The 13,060-nt window shown below is 42.2% G+C and overlaps 1 long non-coding RNA gene across 1 annotated transcript in view; it reads left to right on the top strand.

The window, feature by feature from the left end:
- Nucleotides 1–11,725, top strand: part of LOC140848262 (uncharacterized) — a 43,651-nt gene extending 31,926 nt beyond the window's left edge. Inside the window, exon 3 of the long non-coding RNA XR_012128834.1 lies at nt 11,672–11,725. This is a non-coding gene — a long non-coding RNA (uncharacterized lncRNA). The remainder of the gene's footprint in view (nt 1–11,671) is intronic.
- Nucleotides 11,726–13,060: the final 1,335 nt, after the last annotated feature.

The raw sequence follows: 13,060 nt of genomic DNA, 5'->3' as shown, positions 1-13,060 counted from the left end.
AGAAGCCCAAGTGACAACGTGAAAGGTGCACTTGAGCAAGGGTTGGGAGAGTCTCGAAGCAGGGACACCCATTAGGAACCTCAAATAGTGTAAAGAGGATGGATGTGTGAAATACACTACTGGTGAAGGCAAGAAAGAATATAAAATTGAGTTATTTCACAGGTGGAATTGACCAAATGTTTATTCATTCATTGACTAAACATTTAATCATTCATTTCATATTTATTAAACGTTCTCTATCTTTAAAACATTTTAGGAATAGAAAGATGATTGTTTTTGAGGGACTTACAGTCCATTAGGGAAATCAGACATAATGCTGTATTTGCTAGGGTTTTCCAGAGAAACAGAACTTATATATACATAATCTACCTACCTATCTGTCAACAGAGAGAGATGTATTCTAAGGAATTCACACGGTCATGGGAATTGGCAAGCTGAAATCCTTGAGGCAGCCAGCGGGCTGGAGACCCCGGGAGACCTGAGGTCACACTCCTGAGCCGGGAGACCTCAGTCTTTCCTTTTAAGGTCTCAGTTGATTGGATGAAGCCCGGCTGCATGATGGAGTGTAATCTGCTTTCCTCAAAGCCTACAGATTTAAATGTTAATCTCATCTAAAAAAATGCCTTCATAGCAATATCTAAACTGATGTTTGACCTAAAACTGGGTACCATGGCCAAGCCAAACTGACTTATTATATTAACCATCATACGTACAAATAGCTGGGAGATTGTGTGTGTATGTGTGTGTGTGTTAGAAACTGTGTTTGTGCTGCACTTTGAAAAAAGAGTTGAGGAAAAATGTTTGAAATGGAAGGCATGGTGTGAAAATAGGTTGGAAATAAGAAAAAGCAGGACATGTATAGAAAACTATAGAGTTTCCTCTGACTGACATGAAGGGAGTGAGGACAAGAGTGATGGGAATCACACCTGGAAGACGAATCCTGCTATTCTGTGAGCACTGGCTTCATGCCACAGGCAGTGGGAATGCAGCGGAGCTTCTTGCTCAGAGGATTGCTATTCTTGGAGCTCCTTCAGGTTTAATTTGACTGCAGGCCCCAATTAAGTCCATCTTGCAGTTATTTGGCTTCTGTGGGGCAGCCTTTCTTCCTTCCTGTTGTATACCAGTGCGGAAAGATTCACTTGGGAGAGACTTGGGAACAAGACCTAAGTCTTAAGTTGGTTTCAAGGTCATTCAAGATCTTTATTGTAGGAAACTTACTTACAGTTGTTTTATAAACAGATAATACCTGTTCCAAGAAGAGGGCATAAATGAAAAACACTATGGGTGAGATGTGGCTCTTCAGAAAGGATTGAATTCGGAAATAAATTCAGTATCCTTCCTGAGTTCTTCCTTTAAACCCTTGGTGAAAAAATTTATAAAACCCTTGATAAAAATTTATGTAACACTGGTTAAATGTCTGACTGAAAAATGGCAGATGGATCATTCTCTATTATTAGCCTTTATATATCAATGATTCTTTATTTAAAAAAGTTTGCAGTAGCTAATTGACCAGTTTGAGTTAAGGATACTCACCCTTTAGAAGAAATTTGTGTATATGTTGTTAGGGTTTTGATGGTAACTCCCGCCCCCCCCTCCCCGTTTCCATCCACTCAGAGTTATTCCTTTACAGGGACCTTATTGGAAAGATCCTCTGTCTAAGCTCACTTGTGATCTTTAAGATTTTTTTTAGTAACAAGTCGGTTATACTAAACTGGTTTCTAAAAGTCCCAGTTTTCCTGGGAACAGCATGTTAAGAGTGTGATTTTTGGAGCCAAAATGCCCGGGTTAGGATCTAGCTGTTACCAGCTGTGTGCCCTTGGGTGAGCCATGTTTTGCTTCAGTTTCTCCATCTGCAAAATGAGGACACTAAAAATAACCTATTTATGAGGCGTTGTGAGGACTGGAGGCGGAGCGTTTGAAGCAGTGCCTGACGTAGGTCGCATGCCGCGAGCGTCGGCTCCTGCCCATTTGGAGGGGAGCTGGGGGGCTGTGCAGACTTGTTCTGGAGGACCTGGTACCATTAGCAAATGCTGCGTGGCTGTCTTCTACTTTTAAGGACCTTTATTTCTCTGGGAAAACTTCCACTTTTAGGCAAAGTCTTAGTGGGTAAAGCTGTAATTTTCTCTTTCCTAAGTCCCCTCTTCCTTTTAGGTGTCTGAGTCTCAGCCAGGCTGGGGGGATTCATTAAAGAAGCAATGTATAGTTTTAAAAGGATGGAGAGGACAAAATTTTACAGATTTTTTTTCAGATGTAACCTGTACAGTGACTTATAGACAGGTGGGAGATGGGTGTATAATTAAGATTTTTGCCAGGCTAGAATGGAGATTGTGGTTTTTTTCCCCATATACATAAATATCCATAAGAACATATTGTTTTTAAAAACTGATCCTTTGGTATTTAATTATGGACAGGTAATATCACGCCTGCAAACATTGCCTGACTTTTATGGCCAGACTGACCACGGAGCAGGGATGTTGCCCAGCCTGGACCGTGCAAGTTTTATAAGTCTATTAATATAATCAGAACACTTGTGTGATGAAGTGCTTTATCATCATGCTGATAGTCTAGAAAATCATATCTGTCATGATAGCCAGTACAGGCAGTAGTTACATTTCATGAGAAAAATTCAAGTTTTAAAAAGCGACTAATAAAAATGTAATTCCAAGGGAGCATAGCTGCTTCTCCCGTGTCTGACAGAATTAGAAAAGCAAAGTGAAGGAAGCCTGCTCGTAGCTCCTGCCCCTTGGAGCTGGCACGGACGCCGAGAGACAAAGGAGAACCTTTCACCTAACTGGCTTCTTTTACCTGCCCTTTTGGTATTTCCCGACTCCCATTTATTTTTATTGACATCTTAGCTCCCCTGTTCACGTGCCCCTTGGCCACTTACCTTGTTTTTTAACATTCTCAGTAACTCTGGCTCAATTTCTTTGCCTCTTGCCCCTTAAATAACTGGTGGGCCCTATTCTCTTTCCATTTTTGTCCCCCATAACTGATTCTTTAGTCACATTTTGAAGTAAGTCAAATTCCTTTGGATATAGAAGACTAAGAATATTCACACTCTCTGGATTTTCTCTTGTACTAGATTTGCATCTGTGGCTTTTCAAATATGCATACTCATTCACAGCTTTAAGTGTGAAATGTTCAAAGAGGTTGCACTCCACAAAAAAATGTGATACCTGGCGATGTAGGATGGGATCACATGCCATCTGTGGTTTTTAAACTGATCCTCTGTGGACTCTTCACGTCGCTTCCTTCCTGCTTTAATGTGCACACCCTTCAGGTGTACATCATTCACTATAATTCATCCTACTGTATTTCAGTTTTGCCAGTTTTCTGAATTTAGCACTCTTATCACCATTATGTGCAAACTGTTACAAATAAAAATCCTGTCATGAAAGTGGCTGAGAATTTCAATAAGCTCAAGTTCTGACCTCTTGGCACTAGACAGACAGATAATTTCTAGGGTAATGTAAAAGACAATGGCACCACCAATTCTTTGAGATTTCTAGGTAGTAGAAGCCTGCAAAAAACAACATATTTGTTCTATATAAACAGAGGCAACTTTGGGGCGGGTTTCTTAGAGAGGTCATTTAAAAATTCCCCATGTCTTTAAGTTTTATGGGAGCCACTTCATGATACAACTGCTAAAAAGTCCTTTTTCAAACCTGGATGATTTTCTTCTCTGGTAATGTCAGTATTCATATAACAAGACCGGGATAGAAGGTTCTGAAATCTGCTTAACATGAAAACTTATCTGCCAGGAGGAAACAAACCACAGACCACCTGGGGAAGTTAAGGAGAACAGCCCCAGTTTGAATCCCAGCATTGCAAGTGTGCAGGTATAATCATTACATTACCTCGGTGTATATTTTTACAAGGAATCCATAAAATCAGTTTAAGGGCAAGAAGATGGCTTTCACTAAGAGTGTCATTTCTCCTTCAGAACAATACTGCCTATTCTTTTGCAAAAAATGAATTAATGGTACCATCTCAAGCCGGCATATAGCATTTAAATATTTCCTGCATTTCCTGTAGAAAATGCCTTTCCTTACAGTTTTTCACCAAAGAGTTAGAGAAATGCTGTTGGCTTGGTAACCACGGTGTCCCTGGTCATTTCTTGACAGCAGCCAAGCCACAGGGTTTCTAGAATGGCGCCTGCTGACGGCCGGCGAGGATGCCCTGCAGACTGGGTGGGTCTGGGGTGCTGTGGCCCTCCAGCCGTGGGGATGGGCTGTTAAACTCAGGGAGCTGACGTAACAGGCTCGACTGGCCTAGTACAGAGAGCAGAGAACGATGCACCTCTCAGGGCTGTGCACTGAGACAAGAAGGGAAGGGACCGGAAGAGGCAGCAGTGTCAAGGGAAATAAGACCCAGGGACTGTCTGATCGCGCTCCAGGTTGCCGGGTATTCCAGTCCTTGTTCCCTGGGCTGTCCTTGGAGATTGCAGACTTGAAAACAGGCCAGTGGAACTTCTGTGGGAATGCATGCTTGGAGTCTGTGGATGCAAATTTGGGGCAAGAGAAAATCCAGACGGTGTGAATATCCCATTCCTTGTCATCTTTATCCAAAGGACTTTGGCTTATTTTAAAATAGGATTAAAGCAAAGTATATCATCCATGCAACATTAGTTTTGGAAAGCTCTGGTGCAGTGCAACTGATTTTAGGATTGAGTCCAGGTGAAGCTAGATGAAGTCTGTCCTTGCAGCTCCTGTAAAGCAAAAGTAATTCGTGTTTAGAACAAGAATCTTTGATTTGCCCATTTTAAACGACTCTTTGAAGGTGAATCCTGAGGAAAGTGGACCTTGGGTCAGGTGTTCAACATGCAGCAGCTCTTTTGACTGCTAGGTATGCAGTGTTTGTAACGTAGCGTCGGCGCCGCCCCTGTGGCCCCAGGAACGTGCGCTCTGCTGGGACAGATAGACCCAGCGGCAGGTGGGGCCTCCTGGTGTCTGCTTCATGCAGCCAGCATAGGGTGGAGAGAAACTGAGAGCACGGGCATCATTAGGTTTTCCACTAATATCTTTGTCCAGGACTGACTGGGATTTACTAAAACAATAATGAAAATAACAAGAGGACCTTAATTTATTATATATCTAAATTGGGCACATGTTTTAAGCATTTTGTCTGTACTCATTACATTAATCCAGCAAGACGGATATTAGTATCTTCATTTATAGATATTGAAAATCAGAGAGGTCAAATGGGGGCCCAGCAGAGCCATGATTCACACTAGGATTGCTGCAACCCCAGGGCATGTGCTCTTGCCACCCTGTGCCCCGAGCCGCCACTGGTGTGGAGCTGCCCTTGTGTGTGCCTGTCTTTTGCCTGAGAACCTAGGGTACTCATCACACAGGTGTACACGTATAGCACCTCCCTGGTTGGTCTGGGAAGGTTCTGGAGAACTCAGTGCTCAGTCCCAAGGCCTCCTGTCTGATGACATCGTCCTGGATAGTCAGGGACAGGTTTGGGCATCAACAGTATCTTCCTTATCCCTTAAGTCAAGTGCTGCAGGGAGTCCTTCTCCTCGGGTCCTGATAGGACTTAAAATGCAGCATGAAGGAAAAAGAAAAGAAACACGTTTGCGCTTGCAGGCCTGTGAACTTTGGGTGTTCAGATAGGGGGGACGTAACTGGATATGTGCAGTACTATTTCTACAATTTCTGTTATCACAAAGACAAGATTATTCTGCTCAGAAGCAGCTTGTTAGTCTCGTCATTGTCCCCGGGACTCAGTGTGAGTGAGGGGGTCGGAGGCTGGGTGAGTTGGTTTCCTAAGGCGGCCACAGGGAAGGGCCACACCCACAGCGGCTTCAAGCAACAGAAATTCGTGGTGTCACGGCTCTGGATGCTGGTGTGGGACCGACGTGTCGGCAGGACCGTGCTCCCTCTGAAACAGGTGCGTCTCTTCTCGACTCTGTAGCTTCCGGAAAACTCCTGGTGTTTGCCAACAACCTTCCGCATTCCTTGGCCTGCACAGCGTGGGCGACCCAGGCTGCCCGCATCTTCACAGGCGTCCGTCCTTTGTGTTTCTGTCTCACTCGGCTGCTGCTCAGAAGGACGCCGATGATACTGGGTTGGGGCCCGCCTGATTCCAGCGTGACCTCGACTAGTTACATCTGTGATGACCCTGTTTTCCAGTCAGTCACATCCTGAGACCCTGGGGGTTGGAGCTTCAACGTATCTTTTTTGGGGAGGTACAATTCAACCTATATGTTAAGTGAAGAGCAGATTCTAGTACTAACTGTTGCTAACTAGCTAGGTAAGTAGCATTTTCGTCCCTGTGGACTTTAGTTTTCTCATCTATAAAGTGTAGGGGCTGAAGGTTTGACCCTGGCCTGTGGACATCTCTGTTAGGACACGTGTGGCTCCCCAGGCCTGGCACTATGAGGCTCCCCGCCAGCCCCCGGCCCTGATACCCCTTTGCAGTCAATGGGCAGGCTGTGGGAATCCTCAGCGTCTGAGGTCTTATTTGTTTTACTTCTGTGCAGGGCTGTCTGGCTCTGCTGCATGCCATGGCGCAACAAGGCAACCGTGTAAAGAAGGTCAGGTATACAAACGGGATGCCACAGGACTGAAGGGAAAGACAGACTGGCCAGGCTGCCGACAGGTCAGCAGTGATGCCCTGCAGCTCTCCCCTGGCTGAAGGGGTCGAGAAGTTACTGTCTGGGCACTAAATGCAGACTTTGTCATGTGACCATGTCTTTCCAGAACATTATGCCACTACCCTGAGACAGGTGTGTGTGTGAGCAGTCGTCTGAAGAGCATGTTCAGAGCTAGTCAAGTTCATTCATGAAGCGGCCGGTGGCCCTGCTCTCGTGTAGTCATTCCCTTCGGAAATGCCGTCGTTCTGTCACAGCCTCTCATACTCCCTGTCTGGACAATGCATCCCCCCTGCCGGTAGTGACTATCCTGTCCTTTTGGTCCCACCCACTCCTCCCACCTGTGAGAGGTCACTCAGGGGGGCTATTAGGGGACCTGTCTGCTCTCCAGGTATTTGCATGTGAGCTCAGGAGTAACAACATGTGAGGTCTTGCAAAACATCGACCCTCACTCAAGAGGGGGACCCAGCTTGTTACAAGGTTTCTGGTGTCCAGGGCTTCTCTTTCCCTGGTCTCATGCCCTGGGGTTACCCCAGCCCTGTGCCCTGGCCAGCTGCAGATGAACAGACAATGGCTAGCTACTTCCCCACGTGCCAGCAGTAACTGGTTAGAAGACTCCTTGTGGGAGGAGTGCTGCAGACAGATCTGAGACAAGGCCCCGGGGACATGTATGCCGCACCCTTGTAGATCAAAGCGGTGAAGTCCCCTCGTGGTCTCGGCTGGTCAGACCACATCTGGACACTCTGACTTCTGATTTCATTGGTAAAGCAGAGATGAGCAATCAGAGTATTGAAGTCAGAATATCATTGCCTGTCAGAAATGGTTACAGGGGATTGACAAGCTTGAAGGAAAAACGCAAGAAAATGATGCTGAGATGGTTGTGGGGGTCCTGAGGAGAGAAGCAGAGCCAGCCTGTGCGGGGATGCAGCCACTTTAATTAGCACCTCTTTCCCGCTGCCGCTTTTCATGGCCCCGCCCAATTGTGCATGCGCTAAACCGTCTTACTTAGGATTTTAATAGTGACCAATTTTCTGAGTACATATTTTTATTGTCCTCAGTTTTCCTTTCATTTGGCACATTTATTTCTAAAACCTGGCTTAGGCTTCTCTTACATTTTTGTTTTTGTGAATTTAAATTGCTATTTAAATTCACTATTTAAATATAATCATCAGTATTATGCAATTAAAAATCAGTAGAATTCTAACATGTTAATGACCAGTACGCTTTTATTTCCTTAAATAATTAATGTATTAAAATATATGACTCTACAAACAAATTTTAAGGAACATTTAAAAAAAACAACTATCACCTTTTTAAAAAACAGCTTTATTGAGATATAATTCATATACTGTAAATATATTGTAAATATATACTGTATAATTCAATCGTTTTTAGTACTTTCATACCACAGCACATTAGTACTTATAGTATAGATCATACCGTATTCACATAGGGCAAATATCTTCACAATCTTATTGTAGAGCATTTAACTAACTCCAGAGGAGATCCTGTAGCCACTTGCGGTTACCCCCACTCTGTCCCAGTGCCCCTGGCCGTTGACAGTCGCTTATCCACTTTCTGTCTGTCTAGATTTTCATATGTTGGATGTTACCTGTAAATGGAGTCAGATAATACGTGGTCTCTTGAGACTGGCTTCTTTCATCGACAGAATGATTTAAAGGTTGATCACATTGTAGCATTTATTGGTCATTTCATTCCCTTTTATTGCTGAATAGTATCCCATTGTGTGGCTCCATCACGTTTATCCATATTCACCAGCTGGTCCACACTCGGGGTCTTTTCCCGTTTTAGCTGTTAGGAACAAGCCTGTTGTGAACATTCTGGTGTAATTTTTTGTCTGGACACATGTTTTCCTATCCCTTGGGTTTATTATATGGAGGAGTGGAATCTCTGGGTCTCCTGGTGTCTCCATGTTTACCATGTGGAGAACCTGTCAAGCTGTCTCCCAGGGTGGCTGTACTGTTTTACAGCCCATCAGCTTCACACAAGGGCTCCATTCTCCCCTGACCCTTGTGTCTGCTTGTCCATCCTCTGCATCACAGCCGTCCTGGCGGGTGAGCAGAGCTGCCTTCGTGTGCCTTTCATGGGCTTTTCCCTGAACACTGGTGGCATGGAGAATTTTTTTCATGTGCTCATTGGCCATTTGGAAAAGGAACAGTTTAGATCCTTTGCACATCTTTAAATTGAGTTACTTGTCTTTTTGTAAGTGTTCTTCATATTTTCTGAGTAAAAGTCTCTTATCACATTTATGTTTTCTCCCATTCTGTGGGTTGTTTGCCCCACAAAAGTTAATCTTAATGGTGTCCAATTTATCTGTTTTTCTCTTGTTACTTGTACTTTGCCTAAGATTCCAAGAAACCATTTTCTTAAGTCAAGGTCAGAAAGATTTACTTCTATGTTTTCTTCTAAGGGTTTTATAGATTTATATCTTACATTTATACCTATGATCCATTTTGAGTTAATTTTTATATATGATGATAGGTAGGAATTCATTCTCATTCACTACCACATGGAAATCCAGTTATCTCAGTACAGTTTGTTGAAAAGACCATCCTTTCCCATTGAATTGTCTTTGCATCCTTGTCAAAAATCAATTGACATAATTGTTTTTATTTTTGTATAGGACCTTGAAATTCTTTTCCATATCTAACCTGTTTTAATAATTGTACAGATACTATTTTATATTCTGGTTTTTAATTTAACATAATGTCACCCTTTTCCAGATTTCTGCAGAGAATTTAAATGTGTAAACTCCATCAGGTTGAGGTATTGTGTTTTACCAAACCATTTCAATATATCTAGACACTTTGATTGCCACATTATATTGACAAGAAAATAAATTTAATTTTGGTTGATTGAGTTTAGAAGAGAGCTGTTGAAATCAGCCCTTTTGACTTGAATATAGAGGGAATAATATTTTATTTCATTAAGGGAGTGAAGTTTCTATATTTTTAGAATTTGAAATAGCGATGTGAAAGTATCAAATCAGATTAAAGAATAAGATAAGAAAAGCCTCAAATGCCGAGCATTTTGACAAAGGCTCATTGTCATGTCACATTGAGGAGGTTCCCTTTTTTATTGATGTATATATAGTTGGTATACAGGATTATATCTGAAGTATACAGCATAGTGATTTGACAGTTATCTACATCATTAAAGGCTCACCCCAGCTTGTGTGGTTACTATCTGCATAGAAAGATGTTATAGAACTATTGACTATATTCTCAATGCTATATACTTTAATCTCTGTGACTAATTTTTATTATGATTGAGATTTTTGTGCCTTTTTATCTTCTTCACCTATTTCACCTGCCCACCCCAACCCCACTCCCATGGTAACTACCAGTCGCTTCTCAGTGTCTGTGAGTCTATTGTTGTTTTATTCATTTTGTTTTGTCTTTAGATTCCACATTTAAGGAAAATAATATGGTATTTGTTTTTGTCTTCCTGTCTTATTTCACTTAGGATAGTACCCTTTAGATCCATCCACGTTGTCTGAAATGGCAGGATTCTTTCTTTTTTATGGCTGAGTAATATTCCATTGTGTATATGTACCACATCTTTTTTATCCATTCATCTGTTGTTGCACACTTAATCAATGGTTATGGTTTATATATGGTTGCTCCATACCTTGGCTACTGTATCCAATGCTGCAGTAAACATAGGGATGCATGTATCTTTTTGAATTACTGATTTTGTTTTCTTCCAGTAGATTCCCAGAAGTAGAATTGCTGGGTGTGGTATTTCTGTTTTTATTTTATTTTCTGAGGAACCTCCATACTGCTTTCCACAGTGGTTACACCAATTTACATTTCCACCAATGGTGCAGAAGGGCTCCCTTTTCTCCACATCCTTGCCCACACTTGTTATTTCTTGTCTTCTGAATAGTAACTGTTCTCATGCTTATGTTCAAGAGATTGTTGCCTGTATTTTTTTCTAAGAGTTTTATGGTTTCATGTCTTATATTTAGGTCTCTAATACATTTTGAGTTTAACTTTTGTGTGTGGTGTTAGGGAGTAATACAGTCTCATTCTCTTGTATGTAGCCATTCAGTTTTCCCAACACCATTTTTTGAAGAGATTATCTTTGCCCCATGATATATTCTTGCCTTCTCTGTCTAATTGGCCATATATGTGTGGGCTTATTTCTGGGCTTTCTATTCTCTTTCATTGATCTATGTTTCTGATCTTTTGCCAGTACCATACCGTTTTGATTACTGTAGCTTTGTAGTATAGCTTGAAGTCAGGGAGTATGATACCCCCAGCTTTGCTCTTCTTTCTCAAGATGATTTGCAGATGACATGATACTATATGGAAAACCCTAAATACTCCACCGAAAAACTATTAAAATAAAATGGATTCAGAAAAGTTGCAGGAAACAAAATCAATATAGAGAAATCTGTTGCATTCCTATATACTCACAACAAACTAGTAGAAGAAAAATCAGGAAAACAATTCCATTTACAATTGCATCAAAAAGAATAAAATACCTAGGATTAAACCTAACCAAGGAGGTGAAAGACCTGTATTCTGAAAACTATAAGACACTGATGAAAGAAATTGAAGAAGACAAATAAATGGAAATCTATCCCATGGTCATGGATAGGAAGAATTAATATTGTCAAGATGGCCAATGCAATCCCTATCAAAATACCAGTAGCATATTTCCATGAATTTGAGGAAGTTCACTTTCTTATAAGTTTATTTTTGAGGAAGGAAGAGTAATGCAAAGTTGAAGAAATGAAATGATAACAAGTGTTTTCCTTTGGGGAAGGTTAGGGATTGGGTTAGAAGTTCTGTGATAGATGAAAAAGGTAAATAAGAAGTTCCAAACCGCTAATACAGGTATCATGTTTCAGGTGATGAAAATAAATTGTCATTTTTGATACTGAGAAGAGAAACAGCAAATGACTTGCAAATAGCATAATATTTATTTTTATTTCTATAATTTAAAAAACAAGGCTTGAGTAAGAAAGATAGAACATACTTTTTGGTACTTATCTTCCTTAGGTACTATCATCAGGAAATAAAAAGATGTTTTTTTTTCCTCCAGAGCTCTCTGTAGAGCTTGCAGTAAGACTGTGTGAGGCCCTGGTTCCAGGAAAGGTGAGATTAGCAGATCTTTCATTATATCTTTGTGTCATTGAAGTGATATACTCAATTTACAGACTTGGAAATACCAAAACCATGAGAGAAGGGATAATTTTTTAAAAATTAAGGTATCATTGATGTACAATCTTATGAAGGTTTCACATGAACAACACTGTGGTTTCAACACTCACCCCCATTATCACGTCCCCCCACCCCACACCCCACTGCAGTCACTGTCCATCAGTGTAGTAAGATGCCACAGAGTCACTACTTGTCTTCTCTGTGCTGTGATCCCTCCCCGTGACCCCCCTACATTATGTGTACCCCTACGTTATGTGTACTCATCATAATGCCCCTTAATCCCCTTCTTCCTCCCCACCCACCTTCCCGGACCTCTTTCCCTTTGGTAACTGCTTGTTGAGAAGGGCTAATTTATAGCCAATTTTAGAGAGTGGTTTTTGAATGGACATTAACTCTTGACCCACAATACCATGTCGTACAGATTATAAAATGTTATCAGGTAACCTTTTATATGAGTAAATATTATTTGCAAAGAAAACATTTTGGGATGTTTTCTCTGCAGTGAGGAAGAAAAAGAGTGCAGGCAGTTATATAGGTTATATGGTCATACAAGCACAGCTGTGCACATTCAGGAGTGGAATTGCACTGATTATTATCCAGTTAGGTGTTCAATCGTCACGGTCAGGTGAAAGAAGAAATTTTCAGCTATGGGGAAAAAGGGGTCTCAATATAGGTCTATCTATCTCTATGTACGTATGTATCTATGTATCTATCATTATCTTCTTATTTCTAACTCTGTGTCTGTCATCTGTATGCTCAGGAAATGCGCAGCTTGTCCTAGATCTTACCTGAGTGAGTTGCCTGGCTGGAGACAGGAGCCAGGCAGCAGGAGCTGGAGGTGGACTCCTGCTGGGATTTTATCAGGCAATAGAAATATGAGCCAGATGAGGGCGCATGATCCACATCAAGGGAACTGCAGAAAAGGAGGAATTTCTGAAGAACCCACAGAAGAAAGAGTGGGTTGTAAAAACCTGTTAGGTCCAGAAAGCATGCAGTGAGCTTTCCACAGTATTGGTCAACGACTCCTTTGCTACCCCTTCTCCTCCAGGTCTGGGATTCTGGAAGGGCCAGGCTGGGTGGCTCAGCTGTGAGCCGTTCGGTGGCAGCCAGGGCTGTGGCATCAGCTGGGAGATGGCTCCTCCGCTCACGCACTTGGCCTCAGTGATCCTCGGCCTCTCCTCCTTTCCATGCAGCTGCTGACCCTTCAGGACCCTCTGCAGGGGGCCTGGGCTTCCCACCCACAGCGCTCTCAGGACACAGCGCAGGGCCG

This window comes from Manis javanica, chromosome 3 (assembly GCF_040802235.1).
Source record: "Manis javanica isolate MJ-LG chromosome 3, MJ_LKY, whole genome shotgun sequence".
Classification (NCBI taxonomy): Eukaryota; Metazoa; Chordata; class Mammalia; order Pholidota; family Manidae; genus Manis; species Manis javanica.
Note: the sequence above shows the minus strand (reverse complement) of the source record. Positions and strands in the feature narration are given on the sequence as shown.